The following is a 27,781-nucleotide window of genomic DNA, read 5'->3' on the forward strand; positions in this document are numbered from 1 at the left end:
GCGTAACGAACACACATGCAATAACACACACACACACACATAGCAGCAACGAGAGCAACAACAACTACAGCTGTTCTATATATTTTTCTTTGTTATTTTTTGAGCAACTTTCCCCGCTTTTCCCACCTTTAATGGATGATTTCTTGTCACAATATATTCCCTCTGTGCGCTTTTTTTGCGGTCTTGTTCTTCGAGTTGATTACATTTTCCTGGGCTACACTGAGCGAAAAAATGGCCAGCAAATATCAAAATAATAACAACAATAGAGAGAGTCGAAGACGGAGAGAGTGAGAGGGACGAACGCGAGAGAGCGAACGCTTCCGTGCGGAAGTCAAACGACGACTGAAAGTGAAAATGAAACTGAATGCCAAAAACTCAATGGCGGAGCGAAACAAACGGTAAATTCCGTCCGCCATTTCTCTGCTGCGTCTGCGTGTGTGTGTCCACTGTGCAAGTGTGTGTGAGGTGAAGCAGTTCGTTGTGTCGGTGTTCAGTGTGCAGTAGTGTGCGTAAATGGGGCCGGGCGTTTTTATTGTTTACGCTTCACGAACACACACAGCACACTCACACACATACTCCTGTGGATTTTGGGCGCCAAAAGATAATGGCCCAAAAACAGCTGATCGAACGAACGGAGCTTTTATTGTCCTGGCTGAGCTTTTTCGGCAGAAGTAGATAGCTTTTCAAAACAAAGTTCAGCTAAGTGATTTCTTTCAATCAATTTACTTTTTCATATATTTACTAGGGATCAATGCATCGAGTTTCATTGATCTGTATTTTTTTAAATTTATTACACTTTGCAAGCAGTTTTAGGCCATAAACAAATTTGTACAAATCAAAATATGCCTATTCACCCAAGTTTAAAACCAGTTTTAGTTCTCTGATAATGTTTAAATTTCTTTACGTTGTTTTATATTTTTGCAAAGCGTAATTTTAATTTTTTTTATTAAAAGTAATTTCCTTTAAATGGGATATGACTTATCTTTTCTGGGAGATGCTAATATCGTTTTATCAGTTCAAATTGAATTACTTAAAAGCCAGTAGATTGAAACAGCTTTAAAGCTGCTAGAACTCAAGACTCCTCTAGAAGACCTTTTTGCAGTGCTCTAGAGCTTTAAACGTGAAAAATCCCTTCCTTTCGGAAGCTTTGAAAAGTCGCAAAAGTCCTGCAAATAATCTAGGCTCTTGAGAAAGCTATTTAAGCCTTCTGCTGATAAAGTTTTTCCACACCAAAGCTCCCAAAATCCATCTACCACTCGGAAACTTTTCATAAATCGTGGACTTTAAGCCACACAATTCTCGCGCCAGCTTTTAACTGCCTTTTTGGCATAATCCTGCTGGTTTTTTGAATATTACCCCAAAAAGTTTTGACCGCAAAGAAATTAATGCTGTAAAGCCGATGGGAATGCGAATGTGGATGTCCTAACTGCTTGAGTGGAAATTTGAACGTGAATGGGCGGCGGTTTGTGGCTAAAATTGCTTACGAAGCGCCTGCTGACTTGAGTATTTTACAATTCACCGCATATGTCAAATGCAGGACTCGCAAAGCCGCACAGAAACCGCAAGGACATTCCGCTGACTGGGAAATGTGTGTACACTTTGCGTGTGTGTGTGATGAGGGGGCGGCATCAGAATTTAGCTGGGAAAAGGGGGCAGTCAGGCATGATGTAAAGCCATCCTGAACACATAAACCAATCCAATTCGTGCTCACCTCAATCGACTGTCAGTCCCAAGAACTCGATTAACATTTATTTTCCTTTTTGCACGTCTATTTCTTTTTTTGCCTTGTCGCATTGGCGTGGCAATGTTGCAAAATTAATGCGATATCCAATGCGATTACAGATGTGACAACAACATGGGCAAATACCCAGTTGTAGAGGCAGAAATGGGAGCTACAACAAGTGTTACAACCACTTGAAGTTGGTTTGGCTCAAAGTTGATTTACAATAATCGCCATCGACAAGCGAAATGGCAACAAATAACAGATGTAACTGCCAAAGCTGTTGGCCATAAACACCAGCTGCCAAACAGGGTGATGCGGATTAAAATCTATTTTTAATCTATAAAGATAAAGGGCGTAGGCATCAAGGGTCATAGATTGAGTGAAGCATTTCGAAAGAATCCTATAACCTTATAATATGAAGTTTTTCTATACGCAATAGTACTTTAATCTTTAAAGCATGAAATAAATGTTATTTTCAGCCCAAGAAGAAACACCCTTTTCGACTTTTGGTGGCAGGTGTTTCTGCTCTGTATGTAAAACACACAAATCGAGGCGAAAACGGAAACCAGACTCAAAGATGGTCGGCGTTGAAGTGGGAGATATAAAGATTCCGTTGACCAACTCTCAACAGCATATTTATATTTATCGATGGCATCACGCACACAGCCGCATCCACCTATGCATATATGAATGTGGATACGTCGAGTTGTGTTTACAATCATGGCACTTGAATAGCACAAAAGTTATGCTTTAATCCGATATTAAATGCAATTTCGCCCTGTTTCTCCAAGACGACTATATGTTCATCAGAAGATATTTATTCATTTATAAGAATTTCTTTTAATGAATTAAATTTGTGGTTAGCATATTTATAACAAATTGGAAAAATCATTATTTGAAACTCTTTAGTAAAATACAATCTCTGATTGGCTTTTAATCAGTTTTCATACTGAGATCATAGAAGTATCACTATTATTTTGAACACAACTGTGCCTATAGCGAATCGAAAATATGGCTTGTGGAATAAAAGACGCCTCGGAGGCCTTGCAGCTGGGATAGGGGTTTATTAAAAATGTATGCCGTAAAAATTTCGCTTCATATTGTGGGAAATGCCCCTGAATATTTACACGCTTTTCCGTGCCGCTGTATTTGTATGGGGCTCCTCTGTGTGAGTGTGTGAGTGGTTGTTCTTGTGCTCGTAAACAGGAAACGGAAATCAGCATGCAGGCGCACGCAGCAACAACAACAAGAGCGGCGTGGAAAATCAACATCAGCAGTTGGATTATTGTTTTTCCGAGGCACTCACATTGCCGCGGTTGCTTGTGGCCAACATGTTTAATAACCGCACGACCGCAGTGCCGCGTTTTTAGCCCCAAGCCTCCATTACCCATTGGCCAAAATGGCAAAACTGGCCAAATCAACACATGTAACTAGTGGCAGGAAATCGTGGAGTGGCGGGCTTTGTTTTCCATTTTCCCCACCAAGTTGGCCTGGTAATGCTCGATGGCCATGCAAATATTGTTATGCAGATGTGGATTGACTGCGATCGTATATGTTATTCATAAATATATGCGCATGTTTGTGGATAAACAGTAAACAACCAGTTGATGAGGTCAAAATCAAAGAGGACATAGATGTATTTGGTCTAGTGGGAACACACTTCTTGTTTTAAGTGTAAAACTACGAATAATGTGTAATTGATAATTTATTCCTGCGATAATAAAGATCTCTGTTAAATTTAAGATGAACAAATTCATTTTTATGTACATATATGAAGCCATCTATTTGTTCTTATTGGAAAAATGTATTATTTGTTTGCAAAATTTATGGAAAACAAAACGGTTTCTGAAATATTCCGCGGAACTTTCTCTACTTTTCTATTTTATTGTGCAGATATGCGGTTTACATAAATTATTTTTGCAATAACAAACGCCAGTTTGCGCATTTATGGAATTAAATATTTATTTTGCGAACGTCCCATGTATAAAAAGTGGGATAAGCAAGCAGAGATATTTATTCAGCGATTTAATGGACCAATTTTGAACTGCACAGAATGGTGGCCATTTGAGCCTTAATCGTTATTCGCTTGGCTTCAGTTTTGGCCATAATCGAATGCAGCTGGCCATCACAGTGGAATTCAATTTAAATGGGAAACTACATTTTTGCAGCGCGTGGGAAAATGGCTGAAGTTTGTTGCAGCTAAAATTAAATTAATGCCACATTGGTATGCGCATAGAAAATGCGGCCAAAAGGCAATAAAATAAGGACAACGAAAAGGACCAAAAAAGAGGGAGATGGGTGTACAAAAGAAGAAAGAGACAGGCAGCCAAGTTAATTTATGTTCGAGTCCTTACCGTCCTTATGCCTCATGTTGAGCCCCAAGTTTTGGAGAGAGTGTTTTCTAAATATCATGTAAATACGAGTGCCAATACAAGAGCACCTTCACACACACACACACTAAGGCAGGGAAAACACACCTGCACACACGTTCAGTCCGCTTTGTCTTTGTGTGGGTGAGCAGAAAAGTTTTGCCACCTGCGTTTTTTCATTTACATGAGTAAGTATCCACATTAAGCGCAGGGAAAATGAAAAGAAAAACCAGGCCTTCCCCATTTTCCACTACCTCGCGACTTTCCTCGCAAAATTTAAAGTTAATCCCAACGAACATTTGTGCGGTACAAAAAAATTCAAAATTTAAAAAGCCTCTCTGCGCCAATCCATTTCAATTTTTGTTTAATCAGCGTTAATTGTGCGTTAAATTTATAATCGAATATTTGACAGTAATTAAATGAATTACTCTGAACACAAACACACACACACAAGTGCATAATTAAATGAAAATCAGGCATAAATTGAATTTGTATTTCTATTAAATATTAAACAGAATATCAGCATTCTTTTTTGTTCAATTTCAATTCGGGTGAAATCAAATGGAATTTCTTGATGACTTCACTCAGTCAGCTGGGCCAAGAAAAAAGGCGAAAGGAAGATTCTCCGAATTGTCTCTGGCTTTATGTACACTGTAAAAAAATAAACAAGAGATCGATATCTTGTGGAATACGAACAGTTGAATACTTCTGCTATTAGTATAGCCAATAGTCGCATTTTGAGTAAGCAAAAATGCTCATTCCATTGCGCGCTAATTAATTTTGAATTTTTAAATGTTTAAGATATTTCTGAGAACTGAGTCAAAAATTTTTTGCTGGTGCATTTACCAGCTACCAAAAAGTTAAGCACATCTCTTCTGCTCGCTCGACGAATGTGAAACCAAAGTTAAATAAATAAGCGGCAGTTGATTAGGCAGCATCAAGGGGGCGGATGTGTCGGTGGAGGGGGCGTGGCCATGGCAGGGGATTCCCGTACATGGCTCAGTTGCTGAGCTCGGCATGCCTGTGGCCGAATTCCAGGTAAAGAGGCGCCTCCCCACCACCAACGCCACGCCCACCTGCGCAGCTGCCTCCGGCCAACGCCTTATTAAGTTAACACAAATGCTGGTAACTGGATGACAGGGGCGTAGGATTGGGAATGGGGGCTTCTGCTTGTGGCACCTGTAACATCTTGCGAGTCGCAGATGGCTGCGCACTTGAATAATAAGCATCTATTTATCGGCCTAGACAGTTCGCAGAGCTCTCCACCTCCTTTCGGTGAGATAAGATACTCATTTTGCCCTGTATCCTTATGGTTATTAGGGATATATTGGGCAAGGAATAGATACGGAAAAAATATTAAAAAAACAAACACATATAACCTTGCGGAAATGCGTGTTTAAGGTTTAAATTTACGCAAAGCGAGAGCCAAAGCATTCCGCTCAAAAATTGCGCATACGACATGTTTCCCCACATAAAATTATGCATAGCTCTTTGTAAATAAAATGTGTCAAAACTATTTATGAACATAAAACTTTTTACACAAGCCCGCTAGCATTGCGTTCAATTCACTTTGCATCCACTGAGTGTAACAAAATGTGTCAACACTGCGTATGCGTAATGAACTTTGAAACTTTGTGGCTTGGCAAACATTAAAATTAATTTCTAAACAATTTATGTATGGGCTCTTGCAATGATATTTGTGAGTGCCATGAATTAAGGATTGACTTTAAATTATTTCATCCGTTTAAGTTAAATAAAGCTGGATTTCATCGGCAGATAAACATAAATAATCAAAAACAGATAAATTAAAATGTCATTATTTAACGCACATAACGTTTGTCACAACTTTTAATAAGTATCATTTGTTCGAAGTGCTTCGATGTTGAATTCATTTCGTATTCCTGTGTGTCTGCCATTGGCGGGCCTTTAATCTATAATTTATTATAATTTTTATTATTATTATTGTACTTGTAGTTGTTGTTGGTCCTTGGCAGCTTAACGCGAATTTAATTTGCCATTTCCCGACGAATTTTCCGATGGCATCGTTAGCAGGGCGCTTATTTGTTTTCCTCCCGAAAAATACTCAATTTTTCTCTCAAACAAAGCACAAAAATCGCGTGGGGAATTGTAGAAAGTTTTCGCAGATTGTCGAGTGCCACTAATTGTCTATAACCGGGGGCGTGCTATATGTACATATATATGCATATAAAATCATGGATGTATGTACATATATCCAGCGCCACACATACGCTTCTCTGGGGACTTAAATGCCACATGGCGCCACTTGAATGAGGTTTTAAATGTTTGCCGACTTTGTGGCCATAAAAACGAGGAGTGGAACGTGGGCATTAGTGTTTGCTTGTGCGCCCATTATGCAGGCGATCCAAATGCGCTGCACAATTTAATTGAGTTTAAACATCTATTTTTTGATTTTTTTTTCACTTTTTTGTTCCGGTTTTTGGCTTTGGTTTGGGCTCTTACAGTTGGCATATTGGTGCCGAAAATTTCCCCAGGGAAAAGCTGCTATCCATCATTGTCTGCCATTGATTCGAAATCTGGCGAAGAAAGCAGCTTTGATAAATTGCCTTCGCATGGAATTGGTCAAAAACAAGAACGGATTGAAAACATTTAAAGCTGGATTGTTTTTGCTTGTTTTAAACAAGGAATGGGTACGATTTTTGTGTTCATTCCACAGCTAAATGCAGTTTTATATGCTTACTCATTAACAAAAAAAACTTTGAGATTATCAAGAGCAAAATAAAAAAGATATAATTGCTTTAAAACATTTAAAAATTCCGTACCATACCTTTTTAATTTGGTTCGTTGACTAAAGTTTTATAAAATGTACAGGATTAAAGTTACTTGCAATAATAATACAGAATTTTCTTAATAACCCTCCACATGTGAGCTGTAAATATTGTATTTAAAGCGCAAGTTAAGTAATCGCTTGCATTTTCCCTTCATTTTCCCTCTGGCAAACTCATGGAGTTCGTTTGCTGCTGGGAAATTTAAATTGAAATGCTATTGAAAGTTTGTCCCGGCGACAGTTACACACATGCACACAAGAAATTCAATTAGAGTTTTCAGTACTTTCATCAGCTGTTTTTCGTGCCCAACTCATCCCCCTGGCCATTTGCTATTTGCCTTCATTTGGCTGATGAGGGGGTGGGTCGGGTGGACTTCGGGCCAGCTGGGGCGTGAAATTGTGCCAAGGCAGCTTTTGGGCCAACTAAGGTTGAGGATGTCCTTTCAAGCTTACCTGCAAAGAAACAAAATGAAGGGTAGGGTATTAAGCACACAAGCAAACATATCTACACTTGTAGTTTGGAAAGAGAAAGCAGGAGAAAGGCCAGCTAAACCAAAGCAAGTCCAGTTAAAGTTTGGCCATAAACACAAAAAGCCAAATTAATCATGACTCGGCCAGTCATAAAACTCAGCACAAAAAGTTTCAGGCAGAAGGTGAGAGGATCTGGAGGATATATAACTCCACATTGCGGGTTTACTTTAAAGAACCTGGGGATTCGTTTTAAGGTAAACTAAAAAACATTCATCAAAGCTCATTATTTAGATAGTTATTACTATGAATACCTCAAATGCAGTGTTTTAGTAATCAGCTTTAACGATTTCTTAAGTTAATTTCTCTTTATTTGTATGCTATAATGAACAATAATCAAGTTAAAAGTTGTATACAAAATATGTAAGCCTCAAATAAAAAAGTTAAGTCTAAGTCTTTTCCTTTTATTTATATTGCTTTTTATATTAAAGCCCCTTATTATGACTGCATATCTTTCGTTAAACATTTCAAATAAAAATGCCCATGATAATTTCGACCAATTATTGGCCAACCCTTTCACATTCCAGATATTATTAAGAAAAGGAAACTTGTGGAAACTTTTTGCTTTGGTTTTGAACTTATACTAACCGGGCTGAAGCCCAAATATCAAGTGGCTGCTGTCGTGTTGCTGTTCCAACTTGAGCCCAAGTGCACGGGGGTCAGGAGGTCGGGATGATACGGCCACCCTGCCGAGTGAATCCCAAAAGGCACTTAGGCCACATGATGAGCTGGCTGACAGGTCAGAGAACCGGAGAAACGGAACGCAGAACCGAGAACCGAGAACCGGAGAGCCAGGTCTCAAGTGAATGGCGTTGATGGGCCACGACCTTGCATTTGGTCATGGCGCTCTCGTCTGTCGTGTCAGCCAGCCCATCAGGCCATCAGCTCGCCAGGCCACCACCCACTGCCTAGGACACCCAGATAGGTCTGGGATCTGCCCACACCCACATTCATCCTTCGCCTTCCATGTCCTGTTGACAGTTGCACTAATTGCAAAATGCTGTTGTTTGTTCTGCTGCCATTGTCTGTGGCATACTTTTAGGCAATTTGCATATTTCGTTAAGCAGCAGGAGCGGCAGGATGCAGGACTCACGCGCTGCATCTGCGAATGTCCTGCTGCATCCTGCTGCGTCCTGCCTTGCAGCTGAACTCCTTCGCTTTTGCTATCCTCGGCATTTTGGGGCCGGGTAAATATTTTCGTGCGACACACTCTAATTGATAACGAAGGCTTCCATTTCACTAATTGACACCATGATTAATTGGCCAGAAATCGAAATTTGCCCGGCGGCTGCATTTCATTAGCCTCTTGAAAACATAAATAATAATACGGAGATGTAATAGCAAATAATAACAGTTTAAATAACTAATTAAAGAATGTGGAATTGAGCATGCGTGTTTTAAAATAAGGTTGTTTTTCTTCGAATAGTTTTCCAACGTGTGCAGAATTTTCAATCCCTTACGTTGTGACTCAAGTTTAAGTAGTTTTTTTTCGAAAATTTCCTTGAGCTCTAATTAAACTAGCCTGTATGGGCACGAACTTTTAGAAATTTCCTTTTCAGCTTCCGCCCATTTTCTTTCGTCCTACATTTCATTCTCATTTCGAATGCATTTTTCTTTTTCCTGCCTCTTTTTTTTGTGTAGAAAAACGTGACCCACACACACAATCGTCATTTATTTTTCCTTTTTTCCCCACTTTCCCCTCTCTTTCTCTCCCTCTCTCTCTCTCTCTCTCGCCGTCGTTTGCATCTAAATTATGGCAATTGAGTGTGAGCCCCATAAATCATATTCATCCTGCACTTGTTTTGTATTCAGAGTTAGTTTTTTAAGGGGCATGTGTGATATGATATGATGACTTTGTTTTATTGTAGATTTATAATCTACAAATATTTTTTATGATTTTTTATCTGGCAAAAAGTAAGCAATTATGCCAAAAAATTTAAAAAATATCAAGATTTTATATTTTATGTTTGATATAAATTATTTAAGCCGAAACTTTGCTAAAGAATAAGTATATATGCTAATTAAAATCTATGACACACAATATAATATTATCGTAAGAACTGGTGTGGCACGCAAGGAAGAGAAAAACTATATTCATCAAAAATGATGTATAAAATCGTATACTACTATGAAAATGTATGTGCCAAGAATAACAAAAAAAATTGTATAAAAAAGTATCATAAAACCTAGTGTGAAATAAAGCACGCGACAAGCGTATTGGCTTCATTTTGAATGATTTACGACAAGTGGTCCTTTGATGTATTGTCATTTCGTTTTGGCCATCAATTTTGGCCATGGCATCGGGCCAAAAGTGAGCTTAACATGCACGGAAACCCATGGATCCTTAATGTCCACCCATCCACTGGACTCCACTTTACTCCGCACAGTTTCTGCTCTTGTGTTTCGATTAATTTTTAATGAGAAACCATTTATGCGGCGTCCGTTTGTGCCGGGCTTAATTAGTTGCAACTTCAATGGGATATTAATGGAGGGCGAATTTTGGCAGAGTGCAACAGCGACAGACTCATTATGGTGGACAGCGGGAATACGGAATTGGGAACTCGGTGTTCGGCGTTCGGGATCATAATCGTTATGCCCGCTCCGTTTAATTAAACTTTCCAACCCTTGAGGGTTGAAATTGTGGCCTTGTTCGGCTAAATTGCTAACACGCACACACACACACACAACCAATACACACGCATACACATAGCAGCCGGAGGACTTTGTTCTAGCCCCAAAAAGTATGCAATAAAAATTAATGAGCGGGAAAATTTTTATTGACGCGCCTTTGGCAATGCATAAATGAATAATGCCCCTGGGGTAAAACATAATGAGCGTTGCTTGAATTTCTATATGCGTGTGTGTGTTTGTATATATATACATATATCTTTGGAGGCAGTTGGAGCCACGCCCCCACAGTAAAAACTAGGCAAACAACGTCATTGTTCGCGCAGCTGGGGCGACTGAATAATCTCGGTTTGTTTGCCAAAAGAATTTCGCCCGCTCTGATTTGTGGCCACTAAAAGCTTCTCTGACATCAGCCGAAGGACATGTTGGGCCAGGACACTCAGGACATGCCATCGCTGGCCAAATAAATGAATGGACACACGTGTGCGGCTCGCGGCGGAAGGAGGCATTGCCCATTGTGCGGAGGGCACAGTGGGATCATAATAGCATTCTTTTTTAACTGCTTTTTAAATTAAAAAGGTAATTAACATACAAACATGTATTTTGTGATTGGTTCTAAAAGCAATTGCAGACAATTTAATAGAAAGGAATAGAAAGTTTCGTATGACATCTGTTTTTATATATTTATTTATATATATTTGGAATGCTGAAAGAAATATGTGTATATTTGTTTATATATGATCAATATCAATATTTTATAGAACTACAAAGCTATCTTGCTTACAAACTGCTGACCACTTTGTGTCAATTGTGCGGCGCCACCGGTCTGAGCATAACAAATGCCATCCGCCCATTTATCCAGTGGCCCAGCTGCACCTGCCCCTTCTTGCATCCGGACCCGCCCCCTCCTCGACCCTGCTAATTGCAGTTGGAAAGAGTGGAGCCAGGCGTCAACATTGCGCATACGCCACGTGGGCTGCAGATTTTTGAAAGAGCTCTCGTCGCTCTTCAGTTGGAATTCAATCAGAGTGCCTGGCCGTATTTTCACCAGTCATTAGCCGCCAAAAATAGCCGTCTAAAAACACAGAGCACAAGTTGAAAGGCCAGTGAAAGTGAAAAGGAAATGTGGCAAGAGGAAGCTGAAAGGTCGAGAGCAAAGAAAAGGCAACTTCTTTATGACATCAGCCGAGGAGCTGGGGGTCCACAAAAGTCACACAAAAGTTGACCGAAAACCCTGGGGGTGCGTGTGCGATGTGCGATATGCGATATGCAAACTAAACGAAGGCACGTGACCATCGCACAAAAACAAACTTCCGAACCTTTGGCGTACAATCTCGCAGGACATTCACGCACACGCAAACGCACAGAAGCGAGTCCTTGAGGAGGCTCCAGGTGGACACGTGTGGCCATTTGAAATAGACTGCTCTCTTAAAATAAACCGAAAAAAAAATGTAGTCGGGAAAGCCTGTCTACTATTTATCATATAAATTATTTCGGATGTCCTTTATATTAAAATATTTGAAGGCAAAAAATCCTTGTTATGATCGTACAACTACTGCAGGTTTCCATTTCTTTGCGAGTATTTCTTTAGAGTAATTATCTACAAAAAGCTATGAAAAATAGCAAATAAATAATAAGGCTGTTTTCTTATAGAAAAAAAAACAAGTTACATTTATTTTTTACCATTTTCGCATTCCGAGCTTGCCTTCCGAAATTCCTCTAAGCAAACAAAGTTGTTACTTTGCCACGTAATAATTATCCCTCCCATCTTCGCAAAAAAGGATGTCTAAAAATAAACTTGTGTCTCGTAAATCGCGTGACCCACGGGCTTTCCTTTCCTCTTTTTCGGCGAAAGCAGTTCGTGGGTCACTTGGGGGGTCAAAGGTTGCCTCGTTGGCCGAGTACATTTTTGAGTTAAATACGATGTCTCCTCCGTGCGCCATTTATTATCTACGGAAGTGTCCACCAGCGATTGCGTGTTGCATGCGCTGGCCATTTAGCCAGCCACGCCCACTTTCCGCTCTCGCCGACCCAACGCCCACTGAATTTTCACAGCCGTTACATAGTGTTCCCTTCACAAAAACTCACGTAGTCGAACGGTTAACACAACAATTTGCCGAAGGATTTTCGTTATCGCCTTTAGAGGGGGGCAAAAATGTGGGGAAATGGAAAACACACAGAAAGAAAAAATGTATAGCACTTAAATCTATGTTAGAAATAGTATTTAAGGCTAACTAATTGTGAGTTTTAAGACAATTTTCTAATAGATAAAAGATGGATCCCAAAAAAATGCTAACAGTTTTTCCCTACTATTGGATATATAAGATATATATTTTTGGAACAGCTTAGTTCTCAGCCCGTTTTTCGCAGTGTACTAGATCGAGATTTGTGTTGTGCTAACCTTATTTTTGGTATGTTTTATTGTCGCTTTCCGGGCATCCGTAGCACCTGTCGCAAATTGGCCAGCGAATGAGGGGCGAGCGGTGAAATTTTGGGGGCGTTGTCACGTTCTTCCCAAAAATGCTGCAATTCTACACAGCTTCCACATTTTCCGCACTTTCCACTTTCCATTTCTCATTTGTTTGCAGCCCCCAGATGTTTTGCTATTGTACCCGTTTCGGTTTCACTTTCAGTTGGTGTTTGCCAGCTTGTTTGTTTGTTGCATGCTTTTGAGTAGCGCTTGATTTGGTCTAAAAGCAAATTGGCATTTCCCTGGCACGTTTTTGAATTATAAACGAGTTCACAATGGGGTGGGGCTTTCAGGGGGTTAAGTGGGCAGGCTTTCTGATTGTGCAGGCCCTCAATTATGCACACACGTCGAATTAAAAGGGGGCAGAATGGAGGGGTTTTAGTGGGGCAAACACGCACAAATCTGGAAATTGCATCCAGGAACTGGCCCCCATTCCGCCAGCCATATTGCATCCTTCTATGCACTTTGACTCCTCCTCCTCCCTCGTGACCCGCACCAAATGGCATAGCAAATGAGCTGGAGAAATCGGAGGAGCTGGGAGTTCTCAGGCGGAGAAACTTCCCAAGGCAGGTAATAAAACCCCGGGCACTTTGAGCCAAATTGAACATGGCAAAGTTAAAGCCAACGCAAGTGGTCAAAAATAATAAGTACCTAACTTTGAAAGTTTTCATCTTGCTAAACTTAGCCAGCAAAACAGCTAAATTGTTTAATAAAATGATACTTATTATTCATAATTTTAATTGTAAATGGAGTATAAAACGTCAAATATATTTGAAAGTAATTTAAATAGCATACAACTTCTACCACCGCTTAAAAATGGAATATAAATTTTGTACATTTATTTTAAAATAATATTGGTTATAAATTACCCTGTATGTAAGTTCTTGGTATGACATAATCGCATCGTTTTGCCATTTTGTCGGCCAGCTTATATTATACGAATCCATATCCATATATAATCGCCATTATTCTCAGCTGATTGCCATTTGCAGGCACTCAACTTGATTTAGGTCCCAGTCACGCCCCTGACTCCGACTTTCTTCAGCTTTCTCCCTCATTCTGCCACACCTTCCAGTTTTTTTTCTTTTTTTTAAGAGCAATCTCACCCAACTCGAGTGGCCATAGAAATTTGCATGAGACGAGAGAAAGCTTTTGGCCCATAAATTCATACAAAATAAACTTGATGCCAAAATGTCTCAACGGCGACACGAATGCGCGCATGGAAGTAGTCCGAAAGTATTGAAGGGGGCTCCAGCTGGGGTGGTGACCTTGAAAGTATGATACCAGAAATGGGCGATGGATTTGAAACCGATTTCAAGGCACTTTACTCGGCTCATTCTTTGACATTCACCTCCTCTAGACCTCCACCTCAGCCGCCACTGACCCACATGCCATGTTTATACATTTGGGGGCGTCTATTAATGAGTGCCACGCCCACGCACGAGCCCCACTTGATAGTCGATCATAAAAAGCATAATGGAAGCATCCATGTGCCGCACATAAAGTCACAATCGAAGACATAAGCCAGGAAATATGGCAACTAAGTTGGCCAAGAAGTGGATGGGATTACTTATTGAAAATCAGGGAATGCGCCAAAAGAATATAAATCTTGTGCAAACTTGGGATAATGTCGTTCAGTCTGTTAATACTTAAAATGTATCCACCTAAAATAAGAAAATTTATTTATTTATTATTTATTTAAGACACCTTAGAATCCAAAAAGGTGTTCGTTACATTTTAATTTATAATATTAAACAATCTGTTATTACAATTCATAAGAAATAAACACAGTATCAAGACTATACTAAGAAATAAAGTGGTCCAGTTAAGTGGGCGCGTAACTCTTGAATTCTGTGAATTCTCGACATTGAATTTCTATTGTGGCTGTGATTAGCCAACCCATATATTCAATATTCGATGGCCCCTTTGGCGAGTGAGCGATTGAATGAATAAATCATTCGATTTATTCAAATGCCATATCGATTTCTTAACGGCCAACTTATTCGGCATTGTTGGCCAATTTCCCAACACACACAGTTTGCAACCGATGGCAAAATTAATTATGCGACGCGTTTCACTGGCGGAAGGAAGCCATCGAGGACTCGCCGCAAAAATGGACCAGGACCAGGACAAAAAAACCGACGGGGGCAGAAAGACAAACAGTCGTTGGTGCGCTGGACAGGGGACACTGGCCACGGCACAACTCAATCAATTTCAGTGGGTACCGATGGTGGACCAGATCCCAGATTCCAGATACCACTTTTCCATCCGCCGGTCACGTCACGTCTCGCACACTGGGCAAAAAGCAATCAAACAAGCGGAAGAGACGCCAACCGGAAGTTGCACAGTCAAACTGGGCACAAATGGATTGGGATGATGATGGGTATGATGGGGACCATGGCATAACACAATGATGATTGAGATTGGGACATTTGTCTCTTGTGTCCGGAGCAGCTGTCAAATTTGTATGGAAATATACCTCAATGTATGCGAGTTATTCCTGATAAATTGACACCTTTTTTGGAGGAAAATGTTTTCCCGCGATAAGTGGTTCAAAGAAAAATGTCCCACATTTCCAATTAGATGGGGCCTTTTTCCCTTCGTTAAGTTGAATAATAAATGTTGTAAAACAAGGAGCTCAAACTGCATTTGTATTTCATTAATTGAAGGTCGCTTATGATTTTACAGCAGTTACAAACCCTAGTAAATATCTTTATTTTCTGGAAAATAAAGAAGGAATTGACCAAGTTAAAAACTTCAAGACTTGCTGTTTTTATTGACTCCATCCCTTGGAAAACGGCGGCAATGAGCACGAATTTGAACATGAGCGGAAATCAATTGATTGGCGCCCACAGATGTGAAATGTGTGTTTTCGCTTGTGCGATTTCCGCCGGCTGCAATTAAATGTGCACGAACTGTCCGTCGGTGCCACGCCCCTGGGCAATCGCCGCCCACTTTCCCAAGCTTCCGCACTTTCTTATTTTCGCCGAGTTGTCGTTCTCCCCGCCTGGTTGAAAATCAATCACTTGTGCAGCTGCCAAAAAGAAATGCCTTGTCATTTATATCCCCCTTAAATCGTTTTTGTATCCATCAAATGCCCGGGAACGCTGCGATTGTTGTTGAAAAATTGTCGGACATGTTCAATAATGTTTATCAAATGGCATCTCCTTGTGTGGATTGGGATATGGCCCCACCCAAAAAAAAAAAATATTTTTTTCTTGTTTTTATCGTTTCAAGAAGGGAAACTTTGATTTGTTGCTTGATTTTCGCCGGGGGCCACAAAGGTGAGGCGGGAAAATCAGGAGCCAGATAAAATGAAATAAAATAAAGGCGAAAGTGTCAAAGTGCATTTGTAATGGCTTAACGGAAAGATGAAAGCATCCCTGATTTATGGTTTCCTCGAGAAAACCCCTTCTGCAAATCAGGGAATTGAATCTGTCGTCCTCGATGGAGCGGCCATCTTCTGGCTCAGCAGCTCAACAGTTGCTGCAATTTCACTCCGTTGACCTCGGTGGCAATCCACCAGCAAGCAATTCCTTTCTGGGATGCTATCGCATATAGATATCACTGAAATCCGATGCATACTTCTTGGTTACTTCCCAAGAAAGCGCTAGAGCGACGGAATTGTATCCACCGAGTATACATAACCGTGGATATTTCTATGCCCTTCAGGGGAAGCATCTTAATTCAAACAAAAGGGCTTAGATCTAAAAAGGAATTTAAGCTTTAAGGAAAATATGTGTGGAAATTAAGAATAAAATACATGTTTAAATTTCGGGAAAGTACTGAAAACCACCAGTTGTTACTAAATAAATTCATAAATAAATTTCATATTTCAAAGCCGTTTTATATTTCTTATCAGTTTAAAAAAATATGGTGACAAATTCTGTGTTATTATAAGCTTTTTAGTAATACTTCGTTGTATAATTTCTGCAGTTAAGAGTGTTTAAATATTCAGAATACCAATGCCCAGTGCTTTCGCCTGTCGATATTATTTATTTTTGGGCTTGCTGTGGCAAGTATTCAAGTACTCGACTCGACTCGACTTCTATTTGTTCTGTTTGCATTGAATGTCGATGGCTGAAAGGGGCTGTGACTGTGGAGCCAAGTGGGTTGGCGCTTGCTTTTTTGATAAGAGCTCCATCGAGGCAACTCGAGTGTTTGCCCAAGGCAAGCTGTCACTGCTCCTGCTGCGGATTTTACAGCCGGGAGAGTCCTTGATTTACCAGCCATTTCTCATATCGATGCGCTACATTAAATATTCACCAGTTGGCCTTGGCAAGTGTCAAGTGGTGGGGATTAGTTTTAGGTTTCGGCTCGGCACGGCTCCCCTTTCAATTAGCGTCCAATTAATTCAATTGCAGCCTTGCATTGACAGCACATCGCTGACATGTGTCGCTACGCGTTTTCCCGCACGCTGGCAGAGGGACCACATGGCGTATGCGCGATAATATTGCGCATACGTCAGCATTCTGTTTACTCATCAGCTAAAAAAAAACTTTCTCTTGATAGGTAATAGCAGCCACATCAACTCAAAAGTTTTTGGCTTGATGGTGAAAGTTTCAGCTAGCTAGCATTTGATGATATCAAACAGCCCTAACAAAATATCAGCTGCGAACGCGAACTTGAATGAAATTGGAATGCAAATTGTGCTCGATATGTGTTTTAACTAGACAAACACTGGGATAAATTAGGCCTAGCTCTGTGATATTTAATTAATGGTTTCAACATTTAACCAAGTTCATTAAATGCAATATTTGGTAAGACAAAAACTAAAAGCAACCAACTTAAATTGCCTATTTATTTAATTGCACTTCATTTGATTGGATTCATTTGCTCTCTCGAGCAGGAATATTGTTTGCGGTTCGATTTCATGGGTTGTGTAAATATTTGACTGGATTAATTAAAGCCTAAAGAGCTGGGATAACCGCATATCCAGGGATCTTCTGGCCCCATTCGATATGCACATCTCTCAGGCAGCCAAGCGAATCGAAACGAAAAGCTGTCAGACTAACGAAGCGGCACATCGCACATCCCCCAGCACACTCACTCACACACACACACACACACACATCCCTTATAGTCTATCGTAGTCCTGCAAGGTCCTGTGGGCCGGGGGGTGGCACTCAAATCCGTTGGCAACTCAACATACTTCACAAATTGTGTTGCACTTGCCAGCGATTTTCGATGCGGCTTTTAAGTGCAGCTCCAGACGAAATAAAGTGCGGAATACATAAATCAAGCATCAATCATTCATCATCAATCATTGACAAAGCAGAATAATAAATTCGGGAAACGGAAGACACATAAAAATACATGTAAAATATTTAAACAAATAATAAAATCATCTCAATGCCTATCAAAACCCATTTTTTTTTAGAAATTGATGAATTCAATTGGAATCCCTAAGTCAATAAGCTGCAATTTTTAAACACATAAATACAGTCTTTTCAGGAATTTGTGACGAAGATATGTGAATAAAATCAACTGAAAGCTGATTAAAAATATTTTCCGCAAGTGCTGTAAATTTTTCCTTGATATTTATGGTTTCAAATTCCATAACTAAAAATGTATATGAACCTTGTGTTGTTTGTAATTTGAATGGCCAACAAGGCACTTGTTTGGCACTTGTTGTGAGTGTGAATGTGAGCAGGTCCTTTGCCATAAATTACGCACACACACATGCTGACATCCTGCTGCTCTTCGGGCTCCATCATCATCATCGGGATCCCATTGCCACCATCATCATCATCAGCATGGTGGCCATTCAAGGCAGGCGGCAAGTGCATAATAAAATTTTATTATTTTGCTCTGCTTAAAGCGGAAATGAATGCAGCCCTCGCATTCGCACACAAGCGCACAAAAGGTCATACAAGTTAGTTCCTGGTCGGGATTCCATCCTCATACTCATACTCATACTCATCTTCATCCACATACACATCCACATCACAATCACCATCAACAGCAGCAAACTCCAGCTCTGAGCAGCTTTTGAGCATTTTGCTCGCCTTATGCTCAAAGTAAATGGCAGCAAATTGCATTTTAATCACATTGTTGTGCTCGTGTGGAATGCATGGCACTAGCATCAGCAGGACATGCTGCATGATGAAGGGGCGTGGCCGGCATTGCAAGTGAATTTCCTGTGCTTTCCTGCCCCCAAGTTAGCCTCAATTAAACACGTCTTATCCCGTCACAGTGTCACTTAACCCCAACTAAACTTAGATTCAGTTGGTCTGGACATACACTGGAGAAAATGTATATAGATTTGGATGTTTTTATGAGACCTGCTAAGCTAACCACACCTGCTGGAAAACTTTTGGTCTTTCGGTCTCAAAAAGCTTAAATTCGCTTTAAATTTTTCCTAAATACTTTTCTACAATCATAAATGGCTTGAAATACCCGTGCTTCTTTCTCAAATATATGATATCATTTATCATGATTGCACAGCTGCGCTTATTCTGAATTTTAACAGATCCTAAGTTATTGCCCTAAGTTCGCTTCATTGGCTCCTGCGTTGAACTCCATTTGAGAGTCGCAGTTCCATTTTCATTACAGTTCACATGCTGCTGTCAAGTGCAGAGATTCAGGGCGATTTCCATCAGATAGCTGCAGGCTGACGGGGGAAACGCGGGAAAAGCGCTGGGAAAATGAGAAATATAGGAGAAGACAGCTGAGAAAGTGGGACAGAGATGGCCAGATGAAGATAATTGCCGAGTGACATGTGATTGCATCCATTGTAGATTACTTTGCACTTTCATTGCTTTACATAGAAATTTACAGATTTTCCGCTTTCTACTACCCCGCTTTCCGTTTTCCAGCACGTTTTCTGTTCCCAATCCCAAATTAAATCCGTTTGATAACACCACGATCGATTGTACTGACACATTGCGTATACGCCGCGTTGCTACATCTTAATTAATATGCAAGGGATATGGTGCAAAGGTGTGGTGGCCAGGACTCCACATGCCAGGACATCATCCCCAGCTTTTCTTTCTTTACCATTTTCTTGGCTGCTGTCAAAAATGTGGTTGACCAGACTAAGCATGCAATATTACTTTTTATTTCTATTATATATTTATCTGTATAATTGTTTGATTATTAATTTGCATCGCAAATTAAAAGAAATTTGGTAAATGCTTATTTAATTCCTCTGTAGAATCCAGAGCTCATTTTGTCATTTCAAATTCCAAAAACTTTGCGCTCATTGTCTTTCTTTTCTTTGGCTTTAAAAAACTTTTTGCCCAAAGTTGGTTTTATGTCGCACCGCTAACAATCCGCGTTGTTTATAGGGTATCCAAGGGGTATTCGCGAGGGTAGCATGAAATGCATGCGAAGAACACGAAACGGAAAACGCAAACTTTTCCGCAGCATTTTTCTTTATACGCTCGCAGGGGGCAAAAGCAAGCCAAGCGGATTTGTAGCGTTTTTATTTATAAATTCCGCTTTTTACTTTTTCCCTCGCATTTAGCTTTTTTTTTCTTTTCGGTTTTATGTAAGGGGCGTGGCAGGGGGAGTAGCTTTGGCAGGGGCTTTAGTCGTATCTGGATTTTGGTAACGTGCACGCAGCTAGAGATTAGCTAAGCAGAAATGACGACCAGTGCAGGGGGTTCCCCCGGATTGACAGGGGGCTCCAGTGGGGGTGGCTCCTTCGTCCTTGGCGGTGCAGGAGGCTATCCGGCTATCCAGCATAGTGGCCAGCAGCACAGTTCGTTTGTTAGCTGCCATGCGTGGAATTAGCCGCGTTAATAAAACGCCAGCGACTGCGGCAGCCAAATTGCCATTTAGGGATTGCCAACCGCCCCCTCGCAGCTCCCTTTAGCCCCAAACGCACCACCCACCACCCACCGCCCACCGCTCTTTGCCCTTAACTTGGCTTAACTTCCTATCTCGCTCCCTCTCTTTCTCTCTCTCTCTTTGATGCTCTGGGCAGCTTCAAAAACTTTTGCTCGTTAAAATAAATTTCGCCTTCTATAACCAAAATAAAAAAAAGTCCAAAAACAATAGAGTATGCTTGCAAGTGTAAGAGGAACATTTGAATATTCCTCTTGGCAAAACAAACAAAGTAAATTGGCCTTAAATCGGTTGTGCAGAAAAATAATACTTATAAAATAAATTTCAAATTTTAAAAGCTGCACAAATGTAATGCAAAATATATATTATATTTAGCTTAGCTATGTTTCTACTGCAATGTTTAAGTATTCTAGTACTCCAGAAACGAAAAAACATAAAATATTTATTTAGAGGCTACAGTTTTGCTGATCGAGCATAAGCCTCCCGTTTTTATGTTCAATATTTTGTTATTTTTAACGCGCGCAAACATTGTGACAATTTTATTGTACCCTGTTGCTGGAGTGTATAAAATACTAAATGTTTTTCTTCTCCATCTAGGGCTTTATCGTTTCTGTTCTTATTGTTGCTGCGTGAAAATTTACGCGCTTGAAGCTTTTATGGCTCATGAGGGCCCATTGCCATTGCGTCTAAGCCATTGTCTTTGGGTCCTGGCCATGTTTATGGACTTTTTCGCCTGGCAATTAAATGCGCGAACAGCGGTGTTCAAAATAATAGTAGCTAAATGAACCCAACAATACTTCAAAATCCACGAGAAAATGCATTAGCCCTTATATATTCATTTCCAGCACTCAAGAGAAATTAATTAAATATTTTTTATAATTATAAATACAATGCATTAGCCCTTATATATTCACTAACTGCACTTAAGAAAAATTAATTTAATATTTTTTATAATTATAAATACATAATAAAGACTCCTATGATTGTGTAGCCAACTGTACGTGCATATAACCATCTCTTTCGTTCTCTTTTGCAACTGATTGAGTTGCAGCCGCGTTAAAAACTTGCTAACAGCACAGGCAGCAACTTTTCCGATCCGACTTCTTGGCCAAAAAAAAAAAATACGCACACACACTTGAAAAGTTTGGGGGACAAAAGGCATCGGGGATCAATCAGCGTTGGAGGTCCTTGCAAAAGTTGTAAATTGTTTTTATTGTCAGCAGCATGGTACGCTCTTCTGCCGCTCCTGTTGAACTTTCACTAGTATTTTTGGCGTTTCGCTGGAGTTGGCCAGGAATTCATTGGCTTACTTAGCTGGCTGGCATGGCTAACGGCGATCTACTGACTCGACTTCACTTAAGATTTTATGCACTAAATTTCAAAAGGAATGTCCGAAGCAGAATTGGTCTTAGCTTGTTGGCAAGCTTGTTTGGCAAACGAAATAAATACTTAAGGCTAGTACTACACAAACCGATTTTAAATTAAATAACTAAACATATTATATTTGAAAATAGTGAAAAATTCTTGAAGTGCTAAAAGGATATATATGTGGCATAAGACTGCTTTGCACGTTTTTTTCGCTTCGATTTCCTTTTGTTTGTTCTTTGCCATGATTTCTTTGGCGTTTTGGCAACACCTGACTTTAGCCAGGGGTTTTTCCCCCCTGGAAAAGCGGCATGCCCCCTTTTTCCTTTTTTCGTCAATTGATGTGCCCGTCACGTGTCGGCGCCTACGCGTATGCAGCACAACATTTTAATGCTTTCTCCGCTTTCTTCGCTTTTTCCAGACATCAAGGTCATCGGTGGCAGTTTATTCAGCTTTCGCTTTTGTGCGAAAGAAATGAAAATAAATTAAAATTAAAACGAAATAAATTAGAAAATAAAATGCGCAGTGCACAGAAGATTTTCGCGCAGTTTTTAGCCAGTTTTTCGCCGCCTTTGTCACACAATTTCTCGTTGGTCACGTACAAAATGACGGCACAAAGAATTTTTAGATCTTTTGTTTTAATCATAAATTGTAGGCCATTGGAGGGGCGGGCGATGGTTGGAATTGGGTCGTTCTTGTTTGTTTTTGGGTGGTTTTTGGGGCGGACAGCAACAATAATGTTTTTTGCTTTGTTGCGTAGTTTGCAATAAATTTCAAACCAGCCTCCCCCTCGCACAACCACACACTTTTGCCCCCCGAACACTTCACATTCATTTTGCATTTTTGGCTTTACGCTTCTTGGTGGAAAAAGAGGGGCGTGGGGAGCAGTGGAAAAGTGGAAAAGTGGGTGGCTGACTGCTGACAGATAGAGTGTCTGACCAACTGACAGAACGGGGGAGCGCGGAGGCTAAATGGAAACCCTACGGTTTTCCAGCCCAAGACAAATGATAAGCGTTGACACTTTCTTTTTCCACTTCTTCCCACTTTGAATACGCTCAAGTTTTTCCCAGTTTTCCCGCTTTTCCCAGACTCGCATTTGACGCGCTATGTGATAAATTGCCAACAATCAAAATCCAAAGGCCAAATGCGCTCCTGCTTCTTCGTCTTTGGCAAATGTAAATTTAATTCTTGATTACCTGAAAATGCGATGGCAAATGCAGGAAAATTCTGCGAAATTTGATAAGCAATTTTTCGTCTATGTACCCACAACAGCGCAGATACCGAAAACAGAGAAGGAAAACAGAACAAGTCAAATATCCCAGAGGAGATGAAGTTCTGTTGCCAGGAATACAAAAATTTATGTACCGGAAAATGCTAATTTCGAGGGAAATGTACAGTGCGCCCCAAAACCGAGTATGATAAATGAATTTCATTAAAGTAAAATATTAAATACATTTAGCGAACGTTACACCGAATTTACCAAATTAATTAAGCTTATGGGGCTATCAAAATGCAAGGCATTCATTTTGCTATTAAACTATGTGCTTGCTCGACAAGAAAATCCCCCCAGAAAGATGAAAGAACTTTAGCACAAATTGCTCCATATTCAAGTTGCTTTTCCCAACCCAAATGCCAACATTGAGCAACTCCATTGACTTGCCCCAAGTTACATTTGTATCTTTTCATCTCATGTTGGCTCTATCTTTATCTGTGTGTCATCGCCGACAACCGCAAGGGCATTTGACATATGGAAACTGTCCCCTGCTTTTCCATTTCCCTCTGTTCGACAAATGTCAAACTATGAGCCGTAGAAAATTTTGAAATTTAATTCAATTAGTTTTTTAGCTCTTGCCTTTTTTTGCGGCGCTCGTTTTTATGGCCAATACAAGTAATGGTTGTACCGACGTAACCTCACTACCGCCCCTTCACCCCCATTTGCCAGCAAATATTTAGAGAAAATATCTCGGCCCGTTGCCCCCGGCCTATTTTGTGGCTGGCCAAAAGGAAGGAAAGCAGAGTTGGCCAAAAAAAAAAAATTGGCCAAGAAAAATACGGGGACCTTTGAAGTCCAAAATGGGAATACTCTGCAAAAGGAATTGTATTCATTAATTACACATAATATCTATATAAAACTGATTAATTCTCACCATTCAGTCTTAATAAAAATACTAATTTCTACAAAGAAATGATAAAAGAAATTAGTTAATAGATCAAAGACATTATTTTCAACCATTCCCACTTAGTTATAATACCCCCTGTTAGGGTATAAAAATCAAAAGAAATGCTTGCATGAAGGGAAATTTAACATGTGTTCGTGGAGGATTTTCCAAATGGGCGGCGCGGTGGGGGTACCGACTTGTAGGCGGTATCTGACGAGCTCATCTTGTGGTTTTTAAGTAACTCTAACATGCATGTGCCGACCCCTTTTTCCGGCCTGTTCTTCGTTGCTTTTCTTTTTTTTTCGTTTTTGGTGATTTAAGAAAATTGATGGCTTGCTCTTGACATGACTTGCCAATGGACCAATGGACGAAAAAGCCCGCTCCAAGCCCAAGGCCGTGACAATGCGAAAAGGAAGCAGGAGTCCAAAGAAAAGGGCATAGAAAAGAGAACAGGAAGAATGGGAAGGTCCTCTTAAAAATTCATAGATTTGATTTGCTTGTAGTGCGTATAAAGATGCTTACACAGTCCCCAAAAGGATTAGGGCAACCCAAGCAGGCAGCAAATTTGAACAAAAATATGCCACGGCATCGAGATTTATTTGGGAGTCATAAATGTGACAATAAAAATTGTGAGCGGACTCGTAAAAAGCACAAGCCCTGATTTGTTAAACGCTCGACGGAATGCAAAAAACAGCCAGATTTTGGCAAAAAAGTGGGAAAAAAAGACTTCAAGCTGTGGAAGTCCTTTCTTTTTTCAGGGAATTTCAATTTAAAGTCCCAATTAACAGGATTCATTATATATTTTTCTATTTCTCATTATAGTAATGATTCTTTCCTTTACACTTGAAGTTCTTCTGCTCGAAGAAGAATATATATCTCAATTGTTAATTAAGCTCGCAACATTTGCAATGGAAATTTTGGTTTGAGCCATTTTCCAAGCAGCCAACCAAGTCTCTAACGTTTTTCGGTCTTCATGGGCCGGAAATTAGCTCACTGAGCGACTTCGACCCGGATTCAGTCAACACTTTAGCTTTGATTGCTTGGCTAAGAAGGGTTCCGAAATACCATCACGCAATGCAATTGTGTCAACTCTGTGGCATATCCGCCATGCTTCCAAAAAAAAAAGAAAAATACGATAAAAAACTGCTATCCTTTTGACTAGATTTAATTAAATCCGGGCGGAAAATAACGAATTTTCAGCATTTCTCGCTAGCGTTTAATTAGAAGCGCCATGCGAAGGGAGTGAAAAGGCAGCGCGGCCACGTGGCGTATACGCAATGCGCCAAAAAGGAAAACAAAGATAGAAAAGCGAAAGCTTGCAGAGAAATCGGTGTCATGTTAATGACCGATTAGCATGGCGTGTGCACCACCAGGACCTAAGTTTTCCTGGATGAGGTGACGAGGGTGATGGCTGCTACTGGTTGGACATCGTGAACTGTGACCTGTCAGCCAAACTCAAACGCACTTTCTTGCAAAAGTGAAAGGTGAAAGTTACTGCAGAGTTATTGCGCTAAAAATATTCACTTCTTTTTAGTAAAAACTTTTAGTAATAAGTCTTTAGAATGTCTAGTAATTAGAGGAATACAGTTTGTAACTGTGTAACCATTTAATATAATAAAAAATTCATATAAAAGCAAGAAGGAGCCTGCACTCTAATTTACAACGAATCTAGAATACCCTTTTCAATGGCATACCAGTATACATACATGCATTTAAGCCAATTTTTCTTCTTCATTGCTTTGATTGTATAGATTTTTTCCTGGACTTTGTTTAATTTCTTGTGCCACATTTCCTTCCGGTTTTTTGAGCTTTTGCCGAGGAAACCAACTGACCTAAGCGGATTTGTCCACATAACAAATTAAAATATAGCACGCAAATGGAACGGCCGGCGTAATTTTTCGCAGGCATCATCATAGCGCAAAATGGCTATTTGTGTCGCATTCCAAGTGAAGTTCATATATATCATGTAAGTTTTTCTTAGTCTGTTTTTTTTTTTGGGCGGCGAGGAAGCTACTATGTACATATACATACACATATAATGGTTGAAGTAAATTGGATTTCGCTTTATGCAAATTTATGCGCACAGATTGAGTGACATTAATGGATGATGAAGTTGCCAGCCATGACTGAATCGCAATCGCACCGCGAAAAGTGAGGCGAATGCGGGATGGCCATTCTTGGTGAGAGGTGGGTGGTGGGTGGTTGGAGGTGGGTGGTGCCTTGAGGCCGAAACTTAGTGCCTCTACCCCGACCCACAGTCGCGCGGAGAATTGGAGGCCACGAACGTGCTTTCGCTATGACCACAAAACCTGAACCACTCAAAACCATCCACTACCCCACCACCCAAAATGGGGTTTCTGCACAATTGCGGAATGAAAAAATTATGCAAGTAGCACGACTATTAAATGCCTGGGGATTATAATTTTAGTTTGCCTGCAAAGCATTGCCAATGTTTATGAACGTGTACAGCATTGAATTTTGAAATATTTTTGAAACTAAGGCAGAGAAATTGATTTAACTAAAAGCTAATCACTTTAATTAATGGTGATAATTAACATGATTGGAAGAGTTTTCTTTTGGAATAATATAATTCAGATATTTTCTGGCAAAATAAATACCGTGGCAAAAAATAAATGATATATTATTATATAAATATTTTTTTAACTAAGTCTGCTGTACCTAATTTTTGCAATTGACAAATTCTGGCTTCCCAAAATTAAAAACTTTTTGTGCACTTATCTTAAGTTATTTGTCTAACTAATAATTTGTCGTATATAAAATATGTGATTTAGAAAAATTCTGACCTGGCCAAAATTAAAGTACCCCATCCGATGGACTTAAATAAATATATTCAACAAATTGCAATCAAAAGCTGGGGCAAGGGACAAAGTGAAAGGAAGAATTTCTGGCTTAATTAGGAATGAACAACACAAATGAAAATGGGGGAGGCGTTTTTTCTTTTTTTTTTTTGGGGTTGGAGCAGAGCCTGCTCATTAAGCTGTTGTTGCTTTACGGCCATTTAAAACATTTATGGCCAAGAGTGTTTGAATGACAGGTGCGATGGCAGCGGACAACCTTGCCCATTATATGCCCAACCACTCAGCCACCCAACCACCCAACCACCCAAACATGCCCAAAAAACCACCCACCGTTTTTAATTGTGTGTTTACAGGAGCATGGGGGCAACAGCAGAACAACAAGGACATTGTGATCCTGATTGCCACTTGCCAAATGGAATTCTCACAATTTAATTTTTAATGTGCGCTTACTTGTTTGTTTTTGTTTAATTTATTCATTTACTTGTAGTTTAATGTTTATGGCCTGTGTTGTTTTTTGGTGACCAAATTTAATTAGAGCCAATCCCCTTTTTATTATGATTTGATTATTTGCTTTGATTTTATAGAATGGCACAGTTTCGGAATTAAAGAACTCATACCATTTTGAGAAACTGGTCTTCAACTTAATTGCCTTTAGCTTGATTGAGAATTTCATGCCTGAAAGCTAATCGAATTGCTTTGTTTTAATTTGTGTTTCTACTTTCACTTTGTTTTCTTTTTATGCTTTTCTACTTTCGTTTTTTCAAGACCTAAGTCACGTCTCAACTCAGCATAGAAAATTCAATTTGCGCTCATTACAAATGGCGACACACAGGTCAAGCCTGCCACGCCCCCTCGCTGTGGGCGCGCCCAGCATTTTCGGATGCCTTAAGAAATGCCCATAAATGGTACAAAGCAAAACGCTGTAAATTGAAGCCCAAAAATGGTCAAAAATAAAGAGGGTGGACCATGAAAAAGCAAATACTAAGACATTTAATACTCTTGAAATTTCGAAAAAAATTAAGTACGAATTATAATTACTATAATAATATATAATTTAATTATAATTACTATGTGGCTTCATACTTAGTTACAATAGAGCTCAGAAAATAATTATAATATAGTC

General features: G+C 39.9%; 1 protein-coding gene across 3 annotated transcripts in view; it reads right to left on the minus strand.

The window, feature by feature from the left end:
* LOC6726213 (inactive dipeptidyl peptidase 10) overlaps positions 1–27,781 on the minus strand; it is a 99,742-nt gene that overhangs the window by 17,022 nt on the left and 54,939 nt on the right. Inside the window, exon 1 of one of the 3 annotated variants that reach the window (XM_016172455.3) lies at positions 127–342. The exons of the other annotated variants lie outside the window; for them this stretch is intronic. The gene's annotated coding sequence lies outside the window, so the exon portion shown is untranslated. Of the gene's footprint in view, positions 1–126; positions 343–27,781 lie in introns of those variants that run through there. 3 annotated transcript variants of the gene reach the window in all.

This window comes from Drosophila simulans, chromosome X, assembly GCF_016746395.2.
Source record: "Drosophila simulans strain w501 chromosome X, Prin_Dsim_3.1, whole genome shotgun sequence".
Classification (NCBI taxonomy): Eukaryota; Metazoa; Arthropoda; class Insecta; order Diptera; family Drosophilidae; genus Drosophila; species Drosophila simulans.